This window comes from Vidua chalybeata, chromosome Z (assembly GCF_026979565.1).
Source record: "Vidua chalybeata isolate OUT-0048 chromosome Z, bVidCha1 merged haplotype, whole genome shotgun sequence".
Classification (NCBI taxonomy): domain Eukaryota; kingdom Metazoa; phylum Chordata; class Aves; order Passeriformes; family Viduidae; genus Vidua; species Vidua chalybeata.
This window is the reverse complement of record NC_071570.1, coordinates 29,270,868-29,298,599: the sequence shown is the minus strand read 5'-3', so window position 1 is coordinate 29,298,599 and position 27,732 is coordinate 29,270,868. Positions and strand designations below refer to the sequence as shown.

Genomic DNA, 27,732 nt, shown 5'->3' with positions numbered 1-27,732 from the left:
TACCTTAGGGGTAGTTATTTTATTTGGATAATAATTATTATGCAATGCTAAGCATATTGTCATGGCAATGCTTTAATCATGTACTGCAGCTCCTAGCTGGGCACCTGTAATTTCTACTAATAATAGAGAGTAAGCTATGAAACGACAAAGAAACTAGTTTTTAAATTTTCAGTAAAAAACCTGAATAAAATATAGGATCTTGTTGATGTAAACTACTACTACTACTACTACTACTAAAAAACAACCCCATCTAGGTTAACTTTCAGGCATCTTTAAATTTGTCTTATATGATTCATTTCGGTTATTTTCCTTTTTAATCAAATGTTCTGCTTTTAGGCTAAGGGGATGAGATCAAGGGATTGTACCAGAATAAAACTGTAATCTAGTGATAGAACTTCACTGGAATTGTGACTGAAACTGTACTTCTGAACCCACTTCATAAAGTACTTGATTTATTGTCTTTAAATTCTAATAATTTAGATTAAGGCATGTTCATGGTAGAACAAGTTGTTGATTTAATATAATTATTGGGGAAAAATATTTTAACATATTTCCAAGAATGAGGCTAAGACTGCAGGAGGGAGTAATTGGCAATTACTGTTACTGCCATCATGGCTTTTCTGATGCTGTCACTTCCTTGATTTAGACAAATCAGTATTATGTCAGGAAACTGTTCAGTTCAGTTTTGTCAGTCTCCTCCTTCTGTGAAAAATACATGTAGAAACAAGTCTTACAGAATTGATCAGAAAATTGCTCTCTTGACATCCATTTGGCCATGCACCTTTTGCCACAGACAACCTGTATATGCTCTAACTAGCTTCACTTTCCCATCATCAAGATTGGGGCAGACTAAATTTTGTGAACCAGAAGTTTTTAAATGAAGTATCTTGTATACAAAATCTGTATTTTCCTTGCAGAAATGTTGTATATATAAATTTTCTCAAGGAAGTAATAAAAGCTGCCTTAGTAAACGTTGTGCTAGTATTGAGATAGTTCTCAGGTATGTTGGTGTCTCATCTATAGGATTTAATTGTGAAACCAAAACCTACCGTGATTTAGTGTTACTCTTTACCACTGTGTACTGATATAGAAACCTTATAAAATGAGTATTAATTTCAGTTCTTTCTTGGTAGACAGTATTTGCCTAATGCAAATAGAGAGACAGCGAATGGGAGAAAGGAAAGATACTTTGCTGCAATGTGATGCTCTTCTGTCATGCTAAATGTAAAATAACACCAGTGAGAGTGATTTGTTTTACCAATGCAAATTATTTTCTAGCAGTAAAGCAGAAAATATATTTTTCTTTTTAAATTCCTTTTCAAGTGAATTCTATCGTACTGCTAATGAAATGAAAAAAGATTTTGATTCCATCTCTTGGATAGACTTGTTAAAGAAGGCATGAAGAATTAAGTTTGTAGTAAATTCTTTAATCTGTTTATTGCTTAATGATTGTATAAAGAGATAATTAGGATTATGCATTTCCCTGAAATGGGAGAAAATCCTGCTTTGATTCTGAAGTTTCTAATGTGGATTTTACTGAAGCTGTCATTCAGATTAGCTCTTGGAAATTCAACTCTATCCAGAAATTCTGATCAAATTGTTATATCATCTTTATTTGTAGAGATAAAATGGTGGGTACTACAATAATAAAGGTATTTTCCTAATACTGTGAACATGTCAAAGGGTGAACAGCAAAGCCTGTTGCATGTTTAGTGATGCTGGAAGGAGAGGCTGTTTTAAATGTCACAGATGGAAATATGTATGACTTTGGAAAATTTGTGGACATATAGGTAGAAAGGACTATGTTTTCAAAGGATACAGATACATGAAAGAACCATTTAAGTGTTCCTACTTGTTAGGACTTAGGCCTGTGCTGAGCTTTTGTGCCTGTAGCTTAAAGGAGGTAAAATTTAAGAGTAAGCGACTCTGGTTTTACTTAAATACTATATGGGACATGAAAGCACAGAATCCTGAAATTATTTCTGTTGGAAGGGACCATGAAGATCATTTGGTTCCACCTATATGTTGAAGTTGCCTTGACTTTATCTTGTCAGCAGAATCTCTTTCTATTTTAATTTGTGTGTTTGGAAAGTGTACACCATTAAAGAGTTAGGTCCAATATTGAATTCAGCAAACTTGGAAGTGTTTCTATAGGATGACTTCTGTCAGTTGGTAGTGTGTTCTGTGTGGAGCTCTTTGTCCTCAGTACTTCTGTGGGTTTGAGCTACAGTATGTGATACTATTTTGTTTTCAAAGAGCAGTCCTGTTTGAGCGGACATGGGATATTGAACTTAAAGAGTTACCTCCTCATTCAGTTTTGTGAGCTGTCCTAGCATTGTGTTGGTACAGAACTTCAAGTAACTTTAGGTGTTGTTTGATTCTCTAATGTTTGAGTTACTGCTATGATTTGTTTCAGGTATAGCAGATACAAGATTTGACATGTTCTTCTATTCAGACAAATAAAACCAAAGAGTTCATCTGCTCATCTGCATGGAATATTAGTAAATTAATTAACATGAGTCTTCTGCCTATTTAGATGACCTATGATATGTGAAGACCTGGCTGTGTCCTCAACCCTTGCCACTTTTTCTAATTTGAAAGAACTCTAAGCCAAGCAAAGATTACTTGGAATCAATCTTGTAAACAGAAGGGGAAGCTGAATATAGTCTTTTCTGAAACAATGTACATGAGGGCACAAACACAGTGTGACTGGAGTGATTTGGAGAGCTGATTATGTATAAAACTCCTGTCAGGTGTGGGGAGTCTGATGTAAATGCATGCACTGCTTTGAACTGTAGTCTCACTTGTTGCCTTCTTCTCTATGTTATGACATTAAAGTCTTTGTCACTGGGGCACTGACAGGTAATTGAGCAAGAAGAATAAGAAAGTGGCCTGCCTGTTTGCAACTCCTGATGTGGTGAAGGTGGGCAGTTTTGCAGCTGTTTATTGGGTTGCTTCTTTTGAGTGGAGCTCAAAGAAAATGGCAGTGAGAGAAGAGAGGTGGACTTCTAGTGTGCAGATAGATGAGGAAGGGAAGAAACTAGATGAGGAAGGAAAGAAACCAAAGCTGAAAAGTGTAAACATCAAACCTGTGCTCTAAATATGAAAGGAGAGAAGGAGGATGAGAGAAGCATCAATACTCTTAAGTCTAAATGCTGAAGAAAATTTTAGTTCTGGGAAAGAGCACAGACATGCAAATAGGTATTTTCTGTATATTCCCTGTGCTGTCCAAACTAGAGAGAAGCGAGAACTTGTAAAAGAATTTTAAATATATGCTTCAGTGACTGGTTAGTTGAAGGAATAGATGGTAAATGAGATTGCTTCACCCTTGAAGTTATGTCACCCTTCAAGTTGTGAGTATACCAGCCCAATAGCCTGGTACGTCCCCCAGGTGATATTGTGCCATGGTAATGTGTTATACATTTAGTTTAGTTTCTGTAGAAATTTCAGAAACTTTGGAAATCCTTCACAAAAGGCTTGACTATAAGACTTTTTTTTTGTGTAATTAAGACACTGCTGTAGGCAATGGGCATATTTGCAAGTTAAGAGCTCTTGAAGTGATGCAGTAAAAAAGCAATTTTTTCCCTTCCCTTTTCTTCACCACTCTTGTATCTTAGACCTCTGATCTAACAGAGTAATTTTGGAATATCTATCTTTAGTCTGAACATGTTCAGGTGTCTTTAAGAAACTTGAGTTTTATGAGCTCATACAGCTGTTTTGATTTATTTTGTTACAGCCTCTTATTCTAACACTGGGAATGCTTTTTTTTTTTTTTTCCTTTGGAGATTGACTGAATAGGTTTCTAATCCCATCATGTTTTAATAAAGCTGGCAAAAAACTCAGTCCAAGTTACAACTTTATATTGAATCAAACAAGACAATTTCTGTGATGCTTAGTTGGGTACATACCAAAAGGTCACATACCAAAATACTGTTCAGTGCTTACTGTGCAGCAGTTAAATGCAACCTTTTGAATTTTTAGCAGCATTAAGTAACATACAAGGAGTGCTTGAGTAAATAAACAGATACAGAGTTTCTGTAGGAAGATGAAATCACAGGATGGTTATTGTCCTCAGTGAAAATATTAATCTAGTTTTTACCTTGAAGGCACAATGCTCATTAAATAACTGAAACTGAAAAAAAACATGCAGGATGTTGTTAGGGTTTTATCTATATATCCCTCAAGGATTATAAAATTAAGATGAAAGATACTTAAGTGACCAGTGTGTAATCCATACGTGATGATAGAGTTTCAGGAAAACATTTGGTTGCAATTTTGTAACACAGTGATTCTGTCTAGAAAATGACACATTGATTCACACATGTAGTTGCCTTTTTTTTTTCCTTTTTTTGGATTTAAAGTATATTTCTGTACATTCTGTAAAAGGATGGTAACAAGTCTTCATGGGTTTGTCAGTTAAAGTGAAAATTGCCCCTTTAGAAATACTATCCTACATGAGCATTATGCAAAGGAAAAACTGTAACTCCCTTCTCATCCCTAGAAAAGACTAGAAATTAGTCTGTATAAATTTAATTCTCTATAAAATATTAGTGCTGATTATTGCTGAATATAGAGTCATATCAAAAGCTTAGATATGCGAGTTTGAAGAATTTAGCCTCAGAAGACAAATTTTTTCCCTGTTACTCAGAACATCAGAAATCACATTGTAATTTTTTGAATGGAAAAAGTAGGTTCAGTCTCCTGTGGAGTGGCCATGCTTTCATTATATTTCTCTTCTCTTCAAAAGTCAAAACTCTCCAGTGGAGTGGCTTTTTGCTGTCAAACATAAAGTGATTTTCTCCTGTACTGGAGGATGCCTCTAGATTTAAAGTCAAATGATACTTCTGTAATTGAATTGCCAAAGTTCTGTTCAAAGTAGAGCAGTTTTAGAGCCTGTTGCTCTTCTTAAAGCTACTGCATTGACTGTCCTGTCCTTCCCCTCCCAGGTTCATATGCCATTGTGTTCTGTGTCTGCACACAAGACCTGTAACAAGGATCATAGTGACATTCAAACTCGCCATCTTTTCTTGGAGAGGCGAAGTGGGAACAGGCTCCTAACTCTCCTAACAGGCTTCTACAAGCATAGTACTCTTAACTCCTTTAGAGTACTATGGTTGTGGGGCCATGTGTTCACATGGTTATCTTATTAACTAATGACTAATCAAATTATTTGCTTTTTTCTGTCATTGACTAAAAAGGGCTGCTGCTGCACAACTTCCTTGGGTTAGTGCTCTCTGGGTACATCAGTAACTACTGCATTCCTACATAATTGTAGGAAAACTAGCAAAAATAGTTCGATAAGATGTATCTAAATATTCAACAATTTCCTGTTGCTTTAAGTAGAAGTTGAGGAATGTTTCTCAGAGGAAATAAGAAAGGAAGAGGCATCTCCTCACAGGAAACTTGCTGCTTAAGATAGGAAGCCAATTTAATATCTTGAACTTAAACATTTCAGCATTTTATCTAATTAAAAATGTTTTCACTTGATATGCAGGATGACTGCTTCTTTCTCCTCCTTATTAGGAGAAGTATTTTTTAAAAATAGATGTGAGCATGATGGGTACTTTCTTCTGTGCCGGGGGTGGGTGTTAGTCAAGTGTGATTTCATGCTGTGCCTCTTGCCCAGACACTCCCTTGTTTGCTTCTGCTGCTCTGCTTGCTGGAAATGCTGGCAACTATTTTGGCTGCCTTTGGTGCCTGGCTGGACCAGTGTTGAGTTTGGACTTTCCCCCTGGTAGGCAGCTCTCTTAGCATGGCACATTTATAATGCTTCAGCTTAATGCAACAGCTCCCAAGTCTCTCTGGGAAACCGCTGTGAGCTCTCCCCTGCAGGTGATTAACCTCTACTGAGCAATCCCTGCCTGCTTTGCTTCTGCTTATTCTCTTTTTACTACAGTTTTCCTGTATTATTTTTAAATTAAAAGCTAAGAAAAAACATCTTTTTGTTCACATTGTCATGTAGTACCAAATGGCGTATCTTCTTCTTTGGTGCGGTATGTAGTGTTAACCAAGTGAACTGCTGAGGAACTGTAGTGGCAGCAGCAGAAGGTACTGATGGTACTGCTGCTTAGAGGATATATTGATTTTCTGAGAATGTATGTTTGATGAGGAGATGAACAATAAGCTTCTGCATATGTCTAGGGCTCAGCTTTTCTTATGTGTGCATTTCTTTGCCTGGGGAACCCTTCCAAAGAACAGAATAAATACCTTTCTGGCAACAGGCTAGCGTTCTGTGTGTTGTGTTGTATTAGGATAGTTAAGGTATTGTTGGACCTATGGAGCAGTCCCTTTGCCACTAACATCCTTTTTGCATGTTCTTCATAGACTTTTGCAATCTCAGCTGAGGTGATCTACAGCCAGCAGAGCTGAAATGCCTGCTCCTCTTGTCCAGTGGACTTCAGTTTGAAAAACAGAAACAAAAAATGCCCCAGTGGTGTGAGAAGTTCCTGGGTCACTTGGTGTTCAGGCTGTAGAAAGAAGACTCGTGTATTTCTGAAGCAAGGGCTGGCAACTACCCAAGTAGGGTTTCTATTCATCAGCATTTTTGGGAAAATAATGAGCAGCATCAGATTTGGAATAGCATTGAATGCCTATAGTGCTTACTGCAGTTAACATAATTTTGCTGGTGACTGGGGTAATAGCCTTGTTTAAATGCAGGAAAACTGAAATAACTGTAGATATCTTAAGTAGTGGAATAGTTGTTGCTTGCTGTTCTAGAGTGTTGCATAGGCAGACATACTATGTGCTTTGCACAGTTGGTGTTAAACAGTTTCTGTGTAGCTTCTTGGAATTATCTCTGACTCATTCTTGTCTTAATGGGTTAATGGGGAAACAGCTCTTGGCTGCACAATTACATGTTAGAAGAGGTGCCTCTAAAAAGTTCTTGCTTACTCTTCAGCTTCTTTAGAAGTTGCAGTGCAGATTCTTGTGCCTGCAGCCCTTCTAAAAATCTTTAACATTTCAGAGAAGGCAAGTCACGTAATACCATCATCCTCAAGCTGATTTCTTGGGCTCCTTAAAGGAAACCTTCCAGCAGAACTTCAGGTAGATGGTAGTAAAAAAAAGCAGCACAGCAGGAGAATTCTACAGAGTGTCTTGAAAAAAGTGAGTTTATCTTCCAGCTACATTGGAAGCCTTTTCTCCTTTTATTTTATATCCTGTTCTTGGGGATTGCTGGTTAATAATTCACATGTACTACAGTTACCAATTAAAGAAAAATTGAATTTGAAACAGCAGTAGGTTCAATTAAATATATTTGGGAATCAGTTATTTCTTTTATTGCTCAGGAAGGGAGTTTAATAATTTAAAAGTCCCTTCTTTATACATTTTTATTTTACATGAGCAAAAATTACCAATGGCTAATTACCATTCCTGAGAAATTTACCATTTTGAGGCTCTAAAACTTTGGACTAAAAACCAGAAAAAAATGAAGCCAACTCAAGATAAAAAAAAATGTTGTTTAGTTGGTTTGCATAAAACTGATGACAGTCCTTATAAAATATTGTCAAACCTTGTTAGAAATCAAATATTTAGCTTCAATGTGTGGTGTAAAATAGCATAGTAGATTGTGTGTGCAGCAAAAATTGAGTAATTAAATATAAATGGAGAGAGTTGGAATTCTTAGTCACAAAGAATGGAAAGTGAATCTGTTCCTTCTAGAGTACCTTGATTTGTCACCCGCTTCCACACCCCTTGCAAGAAAATATGCAAGAAGAAGAAAAAGTTCTTCATTGCATGGTACACGTATTACTAGAGTTGATTTGGTTTACTTTTGGTTCAATTTTTCCTACTAGTTTGTGTACCATAATTGGATGCATCGGTATCAATATGAGTCATGTTATGGCTATTTGCCAGACTCTATAGTGGAAAAATAATATTTGTTTTTAAATGTCAGCTTGCAGAATTTCCTGTTTTGGTGAGAAGATACATCTTGTTGCCATGCATTGCTCTTTCTGACAGAATTCTCAGAAGACAATTGCTTCTTTTTCCAGAAAAGCTGTACTGATCAAGGAGTGAATACTATTCAGTATTAAGAAATATTTTATCTGTTTTAGAAGGAAATTAACTTCTTACCTATGGTAATGCAATGCAACAAAAGCAATGTTGGTTATGTTAAAAACAGCAAAAAGAGTTAAACCATGTTGATTCTTAGTAGGCTGTAACAAAGGTGAGATGATTATTGTTAGCTTTTTCTCCTAAGTGTGACTTTTATACTGGTAGGGACCTTTGACTTCTTTCATTTACACATCTTGATTCCAGGCTCATTGCAGGGTGTCTTTCATAAGCAGGAGTGATACTCTAGAAGTGTTGCTGGTTGTACAGAGCAGAGGTGTCCAGCAGCAAACGTTTGCTTTTAATCATGACTGGCTTTATATTTCAAATAATCTTGAGTGCTTCCGGTGAGTGTTTCCTAAAGGTTTCCATAGACTGGTGCAGGTAGCTTGATGACTTCAATTAATCTCTGTCTCTAGCATGTGCCCCCTTTGTTGTGGTTTGTGATAACCTTTTAAATGCCAGTCTATACATACAGTTATCTAAATGACCTGTTAAGTTTCACCTGGGATCTAGTATCCATCTCGTATCCTGGCTAACCTATAACCCACCATCTAGTATCCTGGCTAACAGGGGAGGGTTAGAGGGTTAGAGATGACTGGAAGCTGGACCCTGTAACACTCATCCGTAAGAGGGGTTGGAAGGAGGATCTGAGGAACTACATACCAGTCAGCCTGACCTCAGTGTCCAGCAAAGTTAAGGAACAGAGCATCTTGAGTGTGATCGTACAGCCACCTACAGGATAGCTGTAGGGGATCAGACCCAGCCAGCAAGGATTTAGGAGGGGCAGGTTCCGCCTGACCCAGCCTGATCTGGTTTTATGACCAGGTCAGCTGCTTGGTGGATGCAGGGAGGGTGTGGATATTGTCTACCTGGACTTTGGCAAAGCCTTTGATACTTCCCACCACAACTTTCTGCTGGAGGAGCTGTCAGTCCAGAGCTTGGACAGAAGCACTTTTCACTGGGATAAGAACTGGCTGGATGGCTGGGCCCAGAGAGTGGTGGTGGATGGTGGTGCATCCGGTGGGTTTCTGGTTACCAGCGGTTGTTCCCAGGTATCTGTGTTGGGCCCAGTCCTGTTTAGTATCTTTTCTGATGATCCAAATGAGGGGATTGAGTCTGCCACAGTAAATTAGCAGATGACACCAAGCTGGGTGTGAGTGTTGATCTGCTGGAGGGTAGGAGGGCTCTGCAGAGAGACCTGGACAGGCTGGATAGATGGGCTGAGTCCAGCAATCTGAGGTTTAACAAGACCAAGTGCCAGGTCCTGCACTTTGGCCCCAGCAATCCCCTGCAGTGCTGCAGGCTGGGGATAGAGTGGCTGGACAGTGGCCAGGCAGAAGGGGACCTGGGGATGCTGACTGACAGCAGCTGAACGTGAGCCAGGGTGTGCCCAGGTGGCCAAGAAGGCCAATGGCATCCTGGCCTGGATCAGCAATGGTGTGGCCAGCAGGACCAGGGCAGGGTTTTTCCCTTGTACCTGGCACTGGTGAGGCCACACCTCAAATCCTGTGTTCAGTTCTGGGCCCCTCAGTTTATAGGGAGAATGTTGAGGTGCTGGAGGAGGTCCAGTGAAGGGCAGCAAGGCTGGTGAAGGGTCTGGAGCACAAGTCCAGTGAGGAGTGGCTGAGGGAGCTGGGATTTTTTATCCTGAAGAAAAGGTGGCTCAGGGGGGACCTTATGACTCCCTATACCTGCCTGAAAGGAGGCTGTAGCCACGTGGGGGTTGGTCTCTTCTCCCAGGCCACTAGCACGGGACAAGAGGACCCTCTCTTAAGCTGCACTAGGGGAGGTTTAGGTTAGACACGAGGGAGTATTTCTTCATAGAAAGGGAGATTAGGCATTGGAATGGGCTTCCCTGGTAGGTGGTGGTGTCACCATCCCTGGAAGTGTTTAAAAAAAGACTGGATGTGTGTTGCCATGCCCACTCCGGCTGAGTGCTCAGAGACCTCCCGGCTTGCCCTGGCACGGCAAACAGCGGGGGCCACTTTCCAGTTCCCCGGGGGGTTAGGACGGCAGAGTGAGTCTCACTGGGGTTCAAAGTCCAGGTTTATTGGAATGCTCTGACAAGCTCCTTAGCCCAGGGGAGAACAGCTAACAAGAAAGCCCAGCACCGGCTTGTGCTGCAACATGTAAACAGAGGAGGGAACAGGGGAGTGGTCTTCTCACTGACCAATGGGGAGGTAGGGAGGAGTAGCAGCAGGGAGAATGGGCAGGAACGGGCAAAATGGGGGGAGTTGAGGGGAGGGGGCCCCAGTGCGCGACCTATCACTCGATGCCCTTGATGGAACTTTCTGGATGGAGAGGAAGGACTGTTGAGTGACAGGCAGGCCCCGGGGTGGGGTTAGGAGAATGACTTGGCAGTTTTCGAGGGGTAGGGGTGGAGGAGGAACAGGATTGACATTTAAGTGGGAGCAGCTAAGGGAGGGCAGAACCATTTGCATAGGGGTACAGGACCAAACCACTTACGGAACCGGAACAACTTAAACAACACAACACAGCAGATGTGACAATTTATTGGCATGGTCTTGATGATGAGGTGATGTTAGGTCATAGATTGGACTTGATGATCTCAAAGGTCTTTTCCAACTGAATTAATTCTGTAATTTTGTAAGATTTGCTTTTAATATTTAATAATGTGTAATAAACTTGCTTTTAAGGGCTTACAGGGCTTATGTTAATGGACATAAAATTTAACCAGAGAATACTTCCTTTTTTTTATTAATTAGGGTCTTGATTAATTTGCTTATATTGCATTTTTATTTATTGTAGTCAGATTTTAGAAATATCTTGGTTGTAATCCTCCTGGTAAAAAATAATAATTCTGTGAGATAAAGAAAATTCACTTGTGCAATTTAAAATATTTGAGTTCTGCTGCATTGGTGGAAGGAATACCAAAGACATTATTAAAGTATTAGTTACACTTATATTGCTGACAGTTTTTTCATTTTAAAAAAATTGCCTCTTTGTTACGGAGTTGATAAGAAGTTGCAAGAGAGATTGGACTATAACATGAGAGATTTTCCTAAAAAATGCCAATACTTTGCCTTGGAATACTGACAAAGAACTTGTGCTTGAAGTCAGTTTGATTCTCCAAATGTTGTGAGGGGGGAAGTTAATTTTGATGAATTTTCATGTTGTAATATCTGTATTTTCATACAATTGCTTTCAAATTGTGTATGTGATTAAAAGCAAATATCAGTTGAATCAGTGTTGATTTGATATTTCTCATAATAGTTTTACGTTTTGATTTTGCCATAGTTTGTTACACATCAGAGAGAACAGAAACTGTTTCTTTATTGTGATTGGAGCTGAGAAGCTCCATCTGATAAATTCACGTCATTCATGTGACATCTTAATAGTAAGTTCTAGAAAAATAGTGGGTTCTGCTCTGCAGAGATGCAGACAAGCTTGTTGATTTTCCAGTATACTAATGAAATTACCTGGATGTTTTGTAGTGTTCATAAGCTGAACTGTTAGTGGAATATTTTTTTTTAACATGACACACCTCTGGGTCTGTTAAGGAATAAATTCACCTGTAAAAGTGCAGCTACCTTCAAATTATTTTTATTGCAGGAGGTGTTCTTTTGTCTTGGCTGCAAGCATGTCATGCATTCTGCTTTTGTTTTTAGGCCTTGCTTTCCATCTTGAGTAACATTGCTAAGTAATGTAGTTTTTTTTGGAGAAGGTTATTTGTCTTCACACAACTGAAATTATCTGTCAATTAAGCAAGATCATTGTCTTTATGGGAAACTTTTAAATGCTGCATGGAAGGAGAAAAACAGAATTACTGAATATAGCCTGTATTATCTTTGTACCACATTTTCTTGATTTTTAGGTCATTATTGAATAAGAAAGGTCTTGCAAATTCCTTTCCTAATGATTCAGTCAATGTAAAATCCATGACTTGAAATGTGTTTTTCTCATCTCTTTTTATTCTGCATCTCTGTTTTGTAAAATAAACAGACTAGCAAAGGGTAATGCAGTGGGTCACTAGCTAACATCAAGGAACATTCCTGATTAGCCTGAAGCAGTTTGTTTACAAGTAGTTGATGTCTGAGTAAATAGTATGTAACCAAAGAGTTTAAAAAGCCTTTAGTGGAACGGTAGTGGTAGCTTTTAGTGCTTTCTTTGATCAAACCAGGGATTTTTTTTCCCTGCTGACATGCTGACCTTCACTTTGGGAGTTTCTTTATTTCCTTTCCTTCTGCTTTGCTCCCTTACAGAAGAAAAAGCAAATGAAAGCACACCAGACACAAAACCATTCCTGCTGCCCCAAAACCCAACAACCCTCACCCCCCTCCCAAACTCCCCAAAACACCAAACCCCACCAAAACAGAAAGTCAAACAAAAGAAAACCCCAGAAAATCAAAACCAAAGTTATTGCTGCTGTCACTTGGTTTACAGGAGTCTGCCATGAGAGGTAAGTAATTTAAGATGTTGTCATAGCTGTTCTAGAAGCCATCTTGGTAAGAAGTTAATCATCAGTACTTAGAAAGAAGATGTGCTTTCAGTTTCTGACATGAGGCAAATTTTGACATTTTCAGTGATTGTTTCAGTTTTGTCCTAAATGTGTGTTTGGAAGAACTACTTTCAAGTTTAAAAACTGTTACCATAAAACATTAAGCAGTGGGTGGGAGTCTGCCTGAAAAGGTGCTTCTCCATGTTGTCCCCTCTCAGCTAAGCTTCAAAATAAAACATTCATCATGCTGTAGTTTCCTGGTCACTTGCAAGTTGTGCATGGTGTATTGGAACTTAGCCCACATTGCTATCCCAAGCCTTGTTTCACTAGGAAGTGGCAACTGTGATGGTTCTGTGGACAGAGGAGGGCTCCCTCAACACTCCCACCAGCCCTGGTTTTGGAACTATGAGTGCTATTCGCTGTGGGTGAACTGCACTGCACCAGGGAAATTGCCCTGGGGGAGATGGTTCACAGAAGCTTCAAAATTTTCTCTGTTTAAGGGATCATTTAGATGTGTCTGGGAAAGGCAATGGGCAATTTTAATTGAGTCAGTCTTGCATGGTTTTTTTTGATAATTGCTTTTGCTGAGCAGTGGTTGAGTGATGGCGAAGATATGGGAGTAGAAGGCAGGGCTTGATGACTGAGAGTTACTTCCTCACCTGATTTTTTTTTTTTTTTTTTTTTTTTTTTTAACTTTGTAATTTTGTCTTTTTTCTGCTGCTGTCACTGCTCTGCCTTTCTTATACACATCAACTATGCTGGCTTTATGTTTCTTTTACTTGACACAGGCTGGAAATGCAGATCTTCTTATGAGTAAATAGGAAGAGGACAGAGTTGGGGTGAAGAAATAATCCATGCAGAAAGGTTTTGGTCATCCTTACCCTCACCCTCCACTTCTAAGGGTGGGCCAGGAAAAGATAGTATTTTCTTTTAGACTTCGTAGTAACTAGGAAAGGACTGTCTTTGTAATACACAAGAACAACTGATATTTCAATCTAGTACAATCAGATCAAACCTGATCACCATTCAGAAAATTGAAATAAATTCCTTTAAGTAATACAACCATGATATATATAATGAATTACACTAATGTGAATATTAATATGCAACAGTAAGCAAGTTAATTTTAAAATATAACAATAAATGTTATTCTTTTGAGACTCTGGAAACAAGATGGACTTTCCCCAAGACATATTTGTAATTGTGGTATATACAGACTTTAGAAAACTGAAACATCATAAGTGCGTGTAAGGAATACCTAATTATACATTCTTTGTGGCCATCACTTAAAAGCTTGGATGTAATTGTAGTCCTGCTTGTTAATGATATAGGTATTTGAAAATCAGTCAATGGTCAAATGGTCAAAATCTGGTAAAAGCAGTGCCCTTGGCACATGGAGATGTGTGTCTTACCAGTCCTGGGTTTTGGTGAGTGCACATGGGCTTGACATGTGTTGGGAGCCCTGTAAAGCAGGGTTGTGTTTTTAGGATTAAACTACACAAACTCCAGTAACTCGTTGTCATATGTTTTGGTACTACCCCTGTGTTTTTATGTAGACAGAGCCTCTTGACATTTTGTGCTGGATTCCCTGTGCTGCCTCTAGTAGAAGCACCCCAGGTAAATATTCCTGCTCTTGTCATGACTCTTGTAATTTGCTTTTCCTGATGTCCCTTTGGCTTTGCTGTTTTTCTGGGAATTTCAGGATTTTCCAGGGTTCAATTACGGCTTCTTTGCTGTTTGACACTCTAGTTAAACCCTTCAGTGGGACTACTTTTTTCTCTCTTTTGGTCAAGAAAGTTCCTTCCTGCATGAGCTGGTGCTTTGTTTTCAAGCTCATCCTATGTGAGTCAGCAAGCTTTTTCTCTGGAAACCTGTTTTAGTACTACATTTCCTTGTTCCCTCTTAGGAGGCTCCATTACTTCAGATCCAACTTCTTCATGGAGAAAGTAAATTTAATGAAAAGAAATATTTTATCTGGTGAAAAAATTTAGTTTTGGTAGTAAAGAAATGACCAATTTAAAATGAAGTCAGTTCCTTTCCTTAGCATGTGTGTGGGTGTCCAGATGATAAAATTGAAATCTTGGATCATATTTGATAAACTTATTACATGGACATTAGATGGACAGAATTAGAAAGTAAGTATAAATAGGCAGACAATTTAATAATAGTTTGTCTGCCATTGTGCAGCTATTTCTTAGTAGATGTTCTTAGTGGTGCCATACTCCCCTAATTCATCCTTGTGTCACCAGTGCTGTCAGTGTTGCAGTTTTATATTTCAGTCCTGTAGTGGATAGCGTGTCGATTATTTTCATGAGCAAATCAGAAAAGAGAACTACTATATTACTATATTGTTTGTTTGTTTGTTTTTGTTTTGTTTTTGTTTTGTTTCTCTGGTTACCAATCTAAGCACATACATTTCATTGGTTATTCTTTTTCTTCCCCCTCAGTTTGTGCACCCAAGATAAAACAGTCTGAGATCAGAACTATAGAACTACTTCCTTAAAAAACAACATGTTTTTGGCAAGTAATTACTAAAGTTATTAAAATTATTAAAGTTATTTAAAAAACAACATGGCAAGTAATTTTCCCATTCTTTGGATTTCCAGTATTTTTTCCTCCAAAAGGAAGGAAACAAAAACCTTCTTGCCTTCTTGTCCAGACTAGTGGTTATCCAGTGAAGTTTTTGTATTTCCTTTTTTAAAGAAAGTTTTTTAGCCAGAGTATAGTTGTTGATTTTCAGTTTTTAACTTTTTCTGCCATCATGCCAATTCTAGATACTGTAATGAAATCTTACATAGAAATAATAACATATGTAGAATGCCTCCAATGTGTTAAACAATGACAAAACCCACAACTTTATAATGTTTTGGCTTCAAGTCACACTTTACATATTTAAAATAAATATTCAAAAATTATACATGATATAAATGTTTATTTTCCATTCAGGAAACTGAGTTCATAGTGTATGATCTACAAATCTTGATCTACTTTCAGATTGTTTTAAAAAAGCTGCACATTTGTTAGGCACTTTCACTGTATTTATCCTTTGTTGTTATTTTAAGGACCTTAAAGAATGGCAGTATTAAAACCCACCAGTTTTAATCAGACTAAACAGTTCAGTCTTCCTTTCCTGTAATCATTAGAAAATCTTAATTTGTTTGAGAAAGGGCAAAATGGCCTTTATTAATTTGATCAGTGCTCAGGGTCATGCTTGTCAGCTGAATAAACATGAAAGGAAAAATATATTTATCTCCTAGTGGCTTTTCTTGGAATTTGAGTGGGGTTGTTACACTGTTCATTCCAGAGCAAAATAGGTCAACTATCTTAAATATCCCTTTCTTTCCCACAACTCCAATAGTACTAAGAAATCACGTGCCTGAAAATTAAATTAAGCACTGGATTTCCTATTAGTTGGGCAACAAGCTTAAGTCTGCAAAAATAAAATAAGCTCTACCTTCTGAATTTGTCTAGTAATCGGGTACTACTGTTCCAGTTAATGAAAAGTTAAAATACTTCAAAGTGGTAAATTCCTGTGGCTTTTAGCATCTGATCTCACTTGCAGAAGTAAGTAAACCCAGAGATCAAAGAGAACTGTCATACATTGATCTTTCTTTCTGAGACTCTGCTTTTATAAATCCATAATGTTATAGAATGGGAAATGCAAAGCAAAACATATCCCCTAGATGCACATTAGCTTCAGTTGTGCTAGTAACAGTGACTGGAAATCTGCTCTCACTCTGTGAGTCACTGTCTTAGGTGATCTGCAAAGGTGTAATTTTTATTTATTTTTTCTTCTTAACCCATTCTAGCTCTATATGTGTTAGTATGTATTTGAGGCGTATACATTTATAAGTAAAATTTTACATGGCTAGCCCCTGCCCCCTCCCCATTCCTTGTTAACAGAAGAATGTCCACTTTTACCCAGGAGATATATATATATACACACTCCTATATATATGTGTGTGTGTGTATGTGTGTTTGTATATATTTATCTGAGTTAATAGGTAAGGGATGATTGACTAACTGCATTAATCTGCAAGTGTGGCCATTTTTTCAAATAATGAATAATTTTGCCATTTCCATGATTAAAATTCAGAGAACATGATGTAATAGTGAAGATGTGCTAAAGGTACTTAAACATCATGCACAAATATAGGCCATTTTTAGGGAGTTTATGATGTAAATGATTATCCTTTTCAGTGTGTATGCAAATTAGCTGCTTCTAGGGTTTGTGTTTCTTCTTTGACTTTGATCTGAAACAAGGAAATACTGATTGAAGTAGAAGAAAAATAGTGTATGTAGTAGAATGAAAAATACTTCTATGCTTAATTCTGCTTTATGCTGTGCATCAACAAGGGTACAGGGTTTTTTCCTAAGATGTAAATATAATACTTTCTGTGCTAATCTTCCTTCCATCTTTCTGTGTAGATGTCAAGATATAATTTCTTGAGCAAAAAGTTATTTGGTAATTCTGAGAGTAGTGTGGGACTTTTTTTTTTTGTTTGCTTGAGACTTCAATATCAAATGGATTTCTAGTATAGGAATATATATTTGTAGCTGTTTAGATCTGTATTAGAATTCTTTCACCTTGAGCATTTCAGGTCTTCCATGTTGGCTATTTAATTTTGTACAACTAAATTCAAAATTTTGGGTGGTGGTCAAAGAATCTCAGCTCTTTGCAGCATAAAGGGAGAGGGGTTTTGAAGGATGGAAGAAAATTTTCTCTCATAAGGAACATTTCTTTGTGTCTTTGATGCTCTGTATCTGTTTGGGTGCTTGCCCTGCCCAGTGCGGCAGCACATTTCAGTGTGTTGACTGTTAACACAAAAGCTGATAGATTCAAGAGTCATGATTATGAGCCATAAACCACCTTTGTAACTCTAGCAGTGCTGTGTGAGCTAGCAACTGTGACCCTAAGCTCTTGCAATTGTAGTGGTCCTGTTGTCTAAAAATGTTGGCATAAGGTCCTGACATACCCTAGGTATTTGCTTGTCTAATTTTTTTTTCTTTTTTTTTCCTTTTTTTTTTTTTTTTAAACTGAATCTGACTGAAGTCAAATGTAAGGCCTAGGTAACATACTCTATCAGTTAGGGTTCCAATGATAAATGGGTAGAGTTGCTTAATGGCCTGTTCTGGTAAGTTTTTGGGCACCATGTTAAATTTGCAGTATGGATTTCTGTACACAGATTTCAGGAGCTTTGTGTCATCTGGACGATGTGGGCTTTCCTCTCTTAAGATTTTTGAGCAGGAGTTGATGTGAGCAGGTTCATATTTACCTGGAAAGCAAACAGCTTATGCCTGACTCATGAATGAGCTTGCAGTTGATAGCAAAGGACAGCTTTCAGCTTCTCTGCTTTTTCAGGCAAGCTGCTATTAAAGGTAGGGTAGGAACTGTTGGGGAATTCGTTTTTCATAAGGCAAGAAAGAGAGACATGGAGATCTTCCCCAAAAAGGGTTGACTTTGATTGCATAAATCCAGTGTTTCAAAACTGTAAAAGAGTGATCAAATAATTTAATGAAAAAGTTGAGTCTTAATATTTAAGGTTGATTTATAAGACTTTTATGTTTGCACGTCACAGCTACAAGGTAGAATACTGATCTTCATTTTTCACCATATTTGTACCATGGCTTAGCAATTGTAGTTTGTTCTATGCTGTATGCTAACTAAAGTTTATTTCTGGTCTCGAAATATGTAGAGGTAAACCACTGGCACTACTTAAGCCTGTATGATAGTGAAACAAACATGAGGTCAGCATTAGTAGACCAGCATGCTTGATGAATATGGTTTTTCTTTTCTTGTCTGTAATGTGAAGTTTTAAAAACTCTCAACGGGTACTGCATTTTTTGGTTGGTGGAATCTGTAACAGTAAAGCTTGGTCTGTTCAGAGAGTTGATCTTTGTATGCCTGATGGCATATCTCAAAATACTGGCTGAGCTGTTTCTTAATAAATGAAGCCCTAAATGTTGTGACTTTTAAACTGCTGTGAACCTAGGAAGGAGACTGCCCATGGAGTTTTCTATCTAAATGCCACGCTGTCTTCAGCTGTCATGGAATATGAAAGTGCAGCAGTTCTTCTTCCCTAGTGGAACTTCAGGGGACTCTCCAAATAGTGGGTAAGAATAAAGTTTAAGAAACAATTTTTTTTCTAAAACCTTGCAGACTTTTTCTGACTTGGATTTAGGACTTTGACAATGAAAATAATAAAGGCATGCCTTCAAGATGTGGGAGAGGAGCCTTGTTGAATTTTAAGGGTCTTTTTTTCATGTACCAAACTCCCTCATTATATTTGGTGCTGTCCTTAAGTATTATCTTTCGCTTACTGTGATCTGAATTTTCCCTTATATAATCTTCTGAATACTCTTGGTGAGATGTTGAGGTAGGATCTGGTAGCACTACTGCAGTCTCCCTTCTGTTTGCACTACATGTCTTTTCTTTGGGAAGAAAAGGTCCGCAAAGATCTGGTGGAACAGAGTCTAGTGTAATCCACAGCCTGGGGATGAATATGTGCCTCCTTGAGCTGCCTTTTGGACACATCATACAATGTAGCATTTCTCCTGAAGTTAATTACTGGCTTAAATGAGAGGAGGAAGTGAGTGGACAAGTTGAGCATTTTATCCTTTGTTTCTTTCATTCCTTCAAGTCTGTATATCCTGGGGGGAGGCAGCTGTCCAGTCAGTGTACTATCTGGGGTTGGTTTTCCTGCTCTGCTGTGAAACAATTAGAAGGGAGGGAAGGTCTGCCTTTCTCTAGTAACCTCAGTTGTGGTAGGTTGTTCAGTGACTTTAGTGAACATGTATAGGCTCAACAACTGGTAAGGCGTCCTACTGGACGTCCAGTAGGCTCATGTCCAGTTGCCTGTTTTTCTTTACTCTTTCATGTTGTCTGGAGAAGCTGGAGTCCTTTCCTTTTCTGGAGTCAGATGGATTTCCAAGATGGAACCAGGTGAAAGAGCTTGCTGCTGTTTGTGCATCTGTCTTTTAGATAGAGGCAGAGGAGAATTTTATTGACTGAAACAGTCTTAAGACCCTTAGGCTCTGAGTTTAAGAAAGGCTATTGTACTGAATTTTATGCAGACATTCTGCTGATCAGGCACTTTGAGACTTTTCTGTCAACATTAACACATTTCATCTAGACACTTTTGTGATTGGACTGTTGGCTGTCTTAAAGGACCATTGTCTTACTAGTGATAATAACTGCACATACTGTTGTTGTGAAGACACACATCCATCTGTTGGCTGGCTCTGCAGTGGGTTGGCTGCATGTGGGACTGCAGCCTCACATGTTGAACATCTCAGGGTATCTTTCAGTAGTGTGTTCCTGAATATTTCCAGAACCTTAACTAAATGAGGAGAATGGGACAAAAATCTGAGATCAGATTTCTGTTTTATGCTTCATTCTAAAAATAAGTGGTTTACAGGCAGTGCATAATGAGCTGCATACCTGGAGGTCATTGTTCTGGAAATAAAACACCTGGCAGTGCCAATCATATTATGAGAGCAGTAAAGAGAAGCATACCTGCAATACAAACTAGAGAACAACAAAAACTCAAATGCTAATATGAAAATAGAAAAGGAATTATTAAACATTAGGAGGTTTGCATTGCTCTATTCCTGATTCTTCTTTGGCTAACAGTGGCCTTGAGCTGCTTCCTTTCTTATACTTAGACCTGTAAATTAATTTAAATTCTGTAGTTAGGGGAAGTAGCTTCCACTGTGGAAACATAGCGGCTACTTATGAAGAAATGTGCCAAAGAACATGGATGTAATAGTGAATCCTGACTGAAGCTAAGATGCCTGTAAAGGGAGATAGGTGACCTTGAATCAGGCAAGCAAGTAAAGGATGGAATTGCCTTTTTCCTCTTCTTGCTGATTCCTCTTTGCTTCCTCCAGGCACCTGGGAAGTTTCTCCCCTGCCTGCCACTTTGGGGAAGGTATGAATGAGTATGGAAACTCTGAACCAGGAGTCTGAGCTAAGGTTTTAGGAACTTCTAAAGATTGCTATTTTTGTGAAATGCTGTTACAGAGGAAATATATGTGTTAGTTTTAGTTTGCTGCTTGAGTCAGGATTTCTAACAGTACTGTGTTTCTTAATGAGGCTATAATGTGTGTTTCAAACTGCAGCATGGTAGTAGCCTGGAAAAGATTTACAGTACTTCACATTCTGTAGCAGTTATTCATGGTGAGTCCATTGTTCCATGTTATTCTTGTGTGACCTCCTGGTATGCTGGCAGTGTAAGAGGTGAGACTGTAGGAAAGACAGTTTAATTGATAGCCTTTATGTGGGGCATGAACAAATGTGGTGCAGCAGCCTAAATATTGCTGCATGCATATAGTTCTGCACCTTTGCATCTGCAAAAATAGATGAAGCAGCAGTATTAGAAGGGAGAGAACGGCTTGAGAATCTAAGTTAACAGCCAAAACATAAAGGATAATTTAGAGTGGTTGCATTTCTTATTAAACAGATATGCTATTTGCGCTAGTTGCTACATTATTTTATAAAATAAGAACAAGCATGTATATATTTTCTATCCATTTTCTTTGTTGGAAGGTTGTTGATTTCACTGTCTTTGGACAGGACAGTGTTTGCTTGTTAGAGGAAAGAATTCTGGATCCTCTGTTCCCTGGATGGGAAAGGACTGTGGAGGCAGTAGTCCTGCAGAGTAGATCCCTAATTGAGGTCTGAATACCTTGGTTTATGTTGCATTTGGGACTCAGAAAAAGGACTTTGAAGTGTTTGATATTGACCTTCCTGGGGAGGAATGTGCTGCAGAAATGTTGCATAGTGGTACTCCCTCCTGAGTGACTTTAATAAGGTATGTTGGTGATTGATTTGATGCTTGTAGTCTTCACAACACCCAATGTTAAAGCTATATTCTGCCAAATCAATTAGATACTTAAACATTATTATCATCATTGTCGTCATCATCATCATGATGCAAAATATGGTCTGTCTTCTCCAAATAGGTAAGGAAAAATCCAAATGCTAGCCAGAAGAAGCTTAGTGATTGCTGAAGTACAAATCACTGTGGCATAGCTTTGAAATTCAAAGTTGTTTGCCCTCCTGTCCATGAACTACTTATTGTTATCAATAACTTTTTGAAGTTGCTATGCAAATAAAGATGAGGTCACTAAAAAACCAATTTGTGTATCCCAGTTGCTTTGCTTTACCTGTGTTTTTATTCTGAATTCCAAGTGGGGGATGCATCAGTCCTGGTTTAACCCCAGCTGATCACTAAGTACTGCACAGCTGCTCACTCTCCACACTCTTCCACTGTGATGGGGGGGAGAATTGGAGAAAAGTAAAACACATGTGTTGAGGTAAGAACGGTTTAGTAATTGAAATAAAGTAAAATATAGTAATAATAACCTTCATATTTGCTTAAGATGATTCAATGTTTTCCTTTTTTATGAAATTGTTTTATTAAATTACTTTTAAATTTAGTTTTAAGGATGTCCATTTAATAAAGCAGTTGAACAGCACAAAAAAACTGGGTTAACTCCCACAGTGATATGTAGTCACATAAGTAATAAATTTCAAAGCTTTTCGTATGGTGTGTTTTTCCTAGTGGAATCTTGTTAGTATGGCTTAGCAAGATTGTTTTATTTCAATTTCAGGCTATGGTTTAGTGAATTACTGCTATCTATCAGAATCAAAGAAACCAACTAAAATGAAGTGAAACTGTACTGTAAATACAGATAAAGATATATCTAAAGGAGATTCTGTTTCTATATATAGATGGAACTAAAAAAGTGTTCCTGATGTCTTGTTAGATTATTCCAAATTGCTTCCCCTAATACTTGAGAGAGCCTGAAAAATGAGACTGTGATTTAAGAAATAAGTTGTCTTGGGCCTTCTTTGTCTATATGACATGTTTGGTGACAACATGTCAATTGTTTAAATGAAAAAATGGTTGGTTTCCAGAAAACTTTGATTCTGTATCTCATAATTTTATTAGCCTTTTCATCCCTTGTGCTGGCTTTCAATACTTTTAAATAAGAGCACAGATTTGAAAAATGAACGATTTGTGTGTTTTAGAAACTTTAGGTTTCTATAAACTGACAAATTCCTAAACCATAGAAAAGGCAGTATCTTTGCCCTCTAATAGATTTAATTTGTTTTCAGATTTTGAAATGGTGAAATTGCTTCTGTATTTTGAAGCCACTGGTCTGGAATTGCTCTAGCTGATAACCTCTGTAACTGTACACAGATTAAAGGATTATGTGTGATTTAAAATTTTTGTCATTGACGTAGACAACTTACTTTTTTTTATGAAAGATGTAGGGTTCATTTTTTTGACTAAGATGTAACCCTGGAAATACAGGATGAGGTATGGTGCTTACTTGAAATGAGTGTGTACAAAGTTGATTTACGAGTCAGTTAAAAGTGCAGCTGCTTTACAGGCAAGAGATATTGAGTCCTTGATAACAGAAGGTGGTCGTTGTCCCTCTTTTGACAGCGCTCCTCCTTCACTAATGGAAGGTGTAAAGAAAGTTGAAGTAAGACCATAACACAGTGTGAGACATCATGGGTAGAACTGTACTTTATTTTTTATTAAATCAGGTTACTTTAGGAAAATATTGGTATAAAACCCTTGTCACTGAGAGGTTACTATCATCTTGCAGATACTGTAGTGCTTCTGTGCTAAGTCCTACAATGTAGACATTTAAACAATACTTGCATTAAATTACTTAAGAGATTCATGGTGATACCAATCAACTGCTACAATTTAGTGTACGACTAATCCTTGTAATTTAGAGAGTTTTAAGTCATACTGAACTTCTGAGGAACTGTGTGTAAATCTCTGAAGTGATATGATCTATAAATAAATCTCTAAAAGCCATGCATCTTCTTTTGCTGTTAATCTAAAATTTTCTGTATGAGGGTGAAGAAACTATAGCAGCTCTAAACAGTTCATAAAAAATGCAGTTGTTTAGATTTGGATGTCTTTTACATGTCTATTTTGTGGTTTCCTACACATGTATATTACTGTCTGTTCTTTCAGATAAAATGTGTGATACATTCTGCTGTCATTTCTTTGCCTAATGGGACTTAATATAGGATTTTTTAAAATCTAAGTAGAGGTCTTCCCTTTTCTCAGCCATCAATATAATTGTTTTAAATAGCTGCTTGTTTAACTGGAAAAACCTGGATAAAAAAGACAGGACAAATAAGGGTAAGTCTACTTAATAAGTGTAGGTTTTACACTGGGGCTCTTCAGAATGCATGGACAGTTACTTGCTTAGATTACACAAATAATTAAGTAGAAGGGTGGAGTATTTAAAATGATCCAGTGTCACCTGTCTGGTTACATGGTCTTCATGGTTTTTCCTAAGTGCAGTACTACTTAAAGTCATCAGGCTAAAAAAGAATAAAAATCTTTCTTAGGCTGGATAGTGTTAATAAATCCCTCCTGGTAATGTTAGACCTGGGTAAATTGTCTGAGACTGACAAATGGCAACTTAGTGATGATTTGAAATGCAGTGGAAGCACTTAAAATTACAAACGTGGTTCTTGAGTTTTGTCCTTAACAACAAATCTCTGCCAAATGCAAATTGGATTGTGCACCCTTGCACCCAGATATTCTTACCCTTCTGATATTTCTTCTGCTGATTTTACTAGTGAGGCTAAAGGAGAAGCATCCCAGTCTCTGAATTTTGTTTTAGAAGATGAAGGCAAAACTATAAAGCTATCAAATAAATGCCCTATTCTAGTTCACTTTCAAACGAGTTCAGGAAAAGGGTTTTTCATGGTAGCTATTGTTTGGTAACGGGGTGTGCTGTCTTTCTCAGCACTGAACGGGAAAGAAAGAGATCAAAAAGCCCTTGTCTGCAAGGTCTCTTGTGGCGAGGCTGCATTATTTAAAAACTTAGGAGTGTGTTAAAGGCAAACTCAGGAAAAACCTGCATTTTCTGGATATGCTTCTGCTGCTTGTTAAGCTTAATTAAAAAATAAAAGAAGATACACCTACTGGTAATTATTACTAATTTGTGCTCAAGTTCGCACATGCACATCACTGGTTCATTGATCAAGTAAAGCATTTCTTTTCTCAATCAGACTGTAAATTAACAATGCAATCCCTTCACATAAATAATATTGCTTTCATCTTGCATTGATTTATAGATCAACTTCAGCTCCATTACATGCTGAGAGCCTTTTACTCCAAGCTCATTTCATCATGGGTTTCTCTCTTTTGTTTTGTACCTGCCTGGCATAAATGTGTTGTGTTTCCCTTTGATAAGTTATTCCTGATGAAAGTGATGCTGAATTTGAAGCTTTATGTGGCAAAATGGATTATTTGATATTTTAATGGTCTAAATAAAGAATATTGAATTGAAAATATTTTTAAAATTTTTTTACATGTGATGATTATATCACTCGTTTTTATGAGGTACTTGTGAATTGCTGTGGCTGGAATGCCTGGTTATACTTAACATTGCTTACTAGTTCTTAACAGAATTCTTACTAGAAAGCTGCATTTCAAATATGTTTTCCATTAGTCAGAGGACTAAGTTAATGAGTAGGAATTTTGTTAGTTGCTGAGAAGGTCCCTCAAATGCTGCATTATGGTCAAGAAGCTCTTCCTGTGCTTGAAACAATGGTTTTTTCAGAGTGGTATGTTATGGGGAGCTGGCCAGTGGGACCAGGAATATTTCAGCTTGCATTTTTATTTTTAATTTTGCTGCAACTGAGGGAAAAGTGAGACCTAATTGAGCATGGATGGAGCAGATAGACTTGAATAAACAATTAGTTTTCTGAGCCTTCCAATGTGATAGAATAAATGAAACCTTTATACGTAGTCTAGGACCTCATTGGTGAATGTGAATGGAAATAGATTTTATAAAAAACTAAACTGCTTTTGCTTCATTAGTATTCATGGTATAGCAAAAAAACCCACAACACACCACCTCTTTACAGAGTATATATATTCTCCTCTGGATTATTTTTTTTTCCATGAGACAAATGATGATGGTGTCAACAGCTGATGAAGATGAATAGGCTTCTTTCTTTGTATTTAATTTTTTTTTTTATTAAAAGTGACTTTGAAGGTTGGTTTTACTAAATTTCCATCCTGCTAGTTAAAGAGCTGGAAAAAAAAATCTTTCTTAAAAATCTCTGTAAGAGCCAAAGCATTAGAGAGGTTTGAAAAAGGTGGGGATATGGATGCCTTCACATGCACAGAGTAGAAATACTTATTTCCATGAATTTGTCATGGATTTCTTGACCTGTTAAAAGGATTATTAAAATAATTAAGGGTGAAAATGTTGCATGTAGTGTCTAAAATATCAAAGTTCTTTTCAGTTTGCTGTGTAGCTAATTTCTACTTTCATTCAGAAATTAAGGCAATAGAGTGGCTAATTTAATATCTTTATCTTGAGCAGAGCATAGTGCATAGTTAATGCTACTAATGGCTCTGCATATGATAATAAGAAAATTAATACAACCATAGAAAACTGAAGAATAAAAAACTACCAAAGAGGTGGCTTTATGCAAGTGAAGGTAAGAAAATAGTACTTTGTCACAGTATTAGTAACTTTTGTTTAAACTTGGTGGTTCCTACTGTTAAACTGAAAACTTTGTTGTCTTCTCTTCCACTTCTTAAAGCAGATAAACCAGTGAAAACAAAGCAACCCTCTGAAGTGTTTGCTTAGTGTTAGGAAGATGTGATTTTTGCAACTGGCTGTTCCCTACCCTGCCAAGCAGTTTCTTTGTGAGGATGCAGCGGTGGTCAGCCACTGCTGCTCCTCAGTGTCCATGGGCTTGCTGGAAGGATCAGGACTGCTGTGTTGATGCCTGCTCCGTAAACTTGCAGTGCCTTGTGTCTGAAATAGTGTGTATGTGTGGTTTTTCTTCTGCTGCAGATTTCCAGTTCTTGTCCCTTTGCCCCAGCATAGGTGTTTTCCCAGGCCTCAGAGCCACCAGGTTTGTGGTTGGGTTGTGTCCTTGATTTCCCCCCCAGAGTGAATCAGGAGTACTTCTGCCAGCTTTCTCTTGCTGAGTCCTGGCTACTCTCTGTCTTTTACAACAGGAAGATGTGGCAGTAGTGACAGCAGATTTCAACACTATGAAATGCTTTTTCCTGACAAGGTGGCCATCAGGGCAGGGGGAGGAAGGGAGTATCCTTCCTGCTGCATAGCAGTGGCATACTTTGCTGCACATCTGGGCAGCTAAGGGTAGATTTTCTTTTTTTATCTTTGTCAGATCCCTTTTAAACATTGTGGAAACAAAGGTAAAACATGAGCATGTTTCCAGGGCAATGCTTAGAGGACCTGTACCACTGCAGAAAGTGGGGTTTTCTTTTTCCAGATAGTACCTTTGCCTTAGAGCTGAGTGGGTTTGGCAGACTCCTGGGACATTGCTCTCTGTTTTCATGCTTTTTTTTTTTTTTTTTTTTTTTTTTTTTTTTTTTTGCTTTTTTTTTTTTTGGCTAACTTCTCAAACAGACTTCCTCACAGAATCTGCTGTGTTGGATCTGGTCCCTCTGTGTCCTTCCTAGTAGGACTGACCTGTTGAGCTGCTGCAGCCTTATCCTGGCTAGCAGTCTGTTTGTGATGCTTTGACTTCACTTTTTTTTAGAGTGCTGACAGTTTTTCCTAGTTTGGAAATGATGTTTTTTTGTAAGAAGCAAAAGGTCTTTGCACATCATGTGCATTCCTGAGAAGATACCTCTGTGACTGTCAGAATAAAATAAAAAAGGGTTGACGTTACCCGTAAGTAAAGTGCTCTATCTGATCTCTTTTAACCATGGGTTGAATTATATTTTTTTAGAATTGTGTTCTGGTTTCTGCTTATGTTTTTAGGGCCTTATATGAGGTCTGCCAAACCTGCTATTTTTTAATCTTTTGGTGTTTGTTAAAGCTGGGTGTGTAAATCCAAGGAGACTGAGGGCAGGCTGAATTATTGGAGGCAGTGCCTTCAATACAAATACTGTTGCTTCCTTTGTTTCCTGGAAAGGGAGCAGTCTGTCTCTGGGTCTGTGTGTACAGATGCAGCACACAGGAGGCTTTCAAGAACTGAAGGACTCTGTCATATTGTAACAAAACTGTTCCATCTTAACAAGGGTAAAGTAATAATTGGCTCAGACAGCAGTGTGCATGCATATTTATAGGCCACTTTTTGGCCTTGTAGAATACTGTAAAGGCTGTGCTTCATTTTCTGTGCAATCATGTGTAAATATGTTTCTGAAAAAGAATTGGATGCAACCTGATTATTTTTAACA

At 37.8% G+C, this 27,732-nt stretch overlaps 1 protein-coding gene across 1 annotated transcript in view; it reads left to right on the top strand.

Moving 5' to 3' along the window:
• MAST4 (microtubule associated serine/threonine kinase family member 4) overlaps nt 1-27,732 on the top strand; it is a 291,265-nt gene that overhangs the window by 31,378 nt on the left and 232,155 nt on the right. The gene's annotated exons all lie outside the window — the stretch shown is intronic.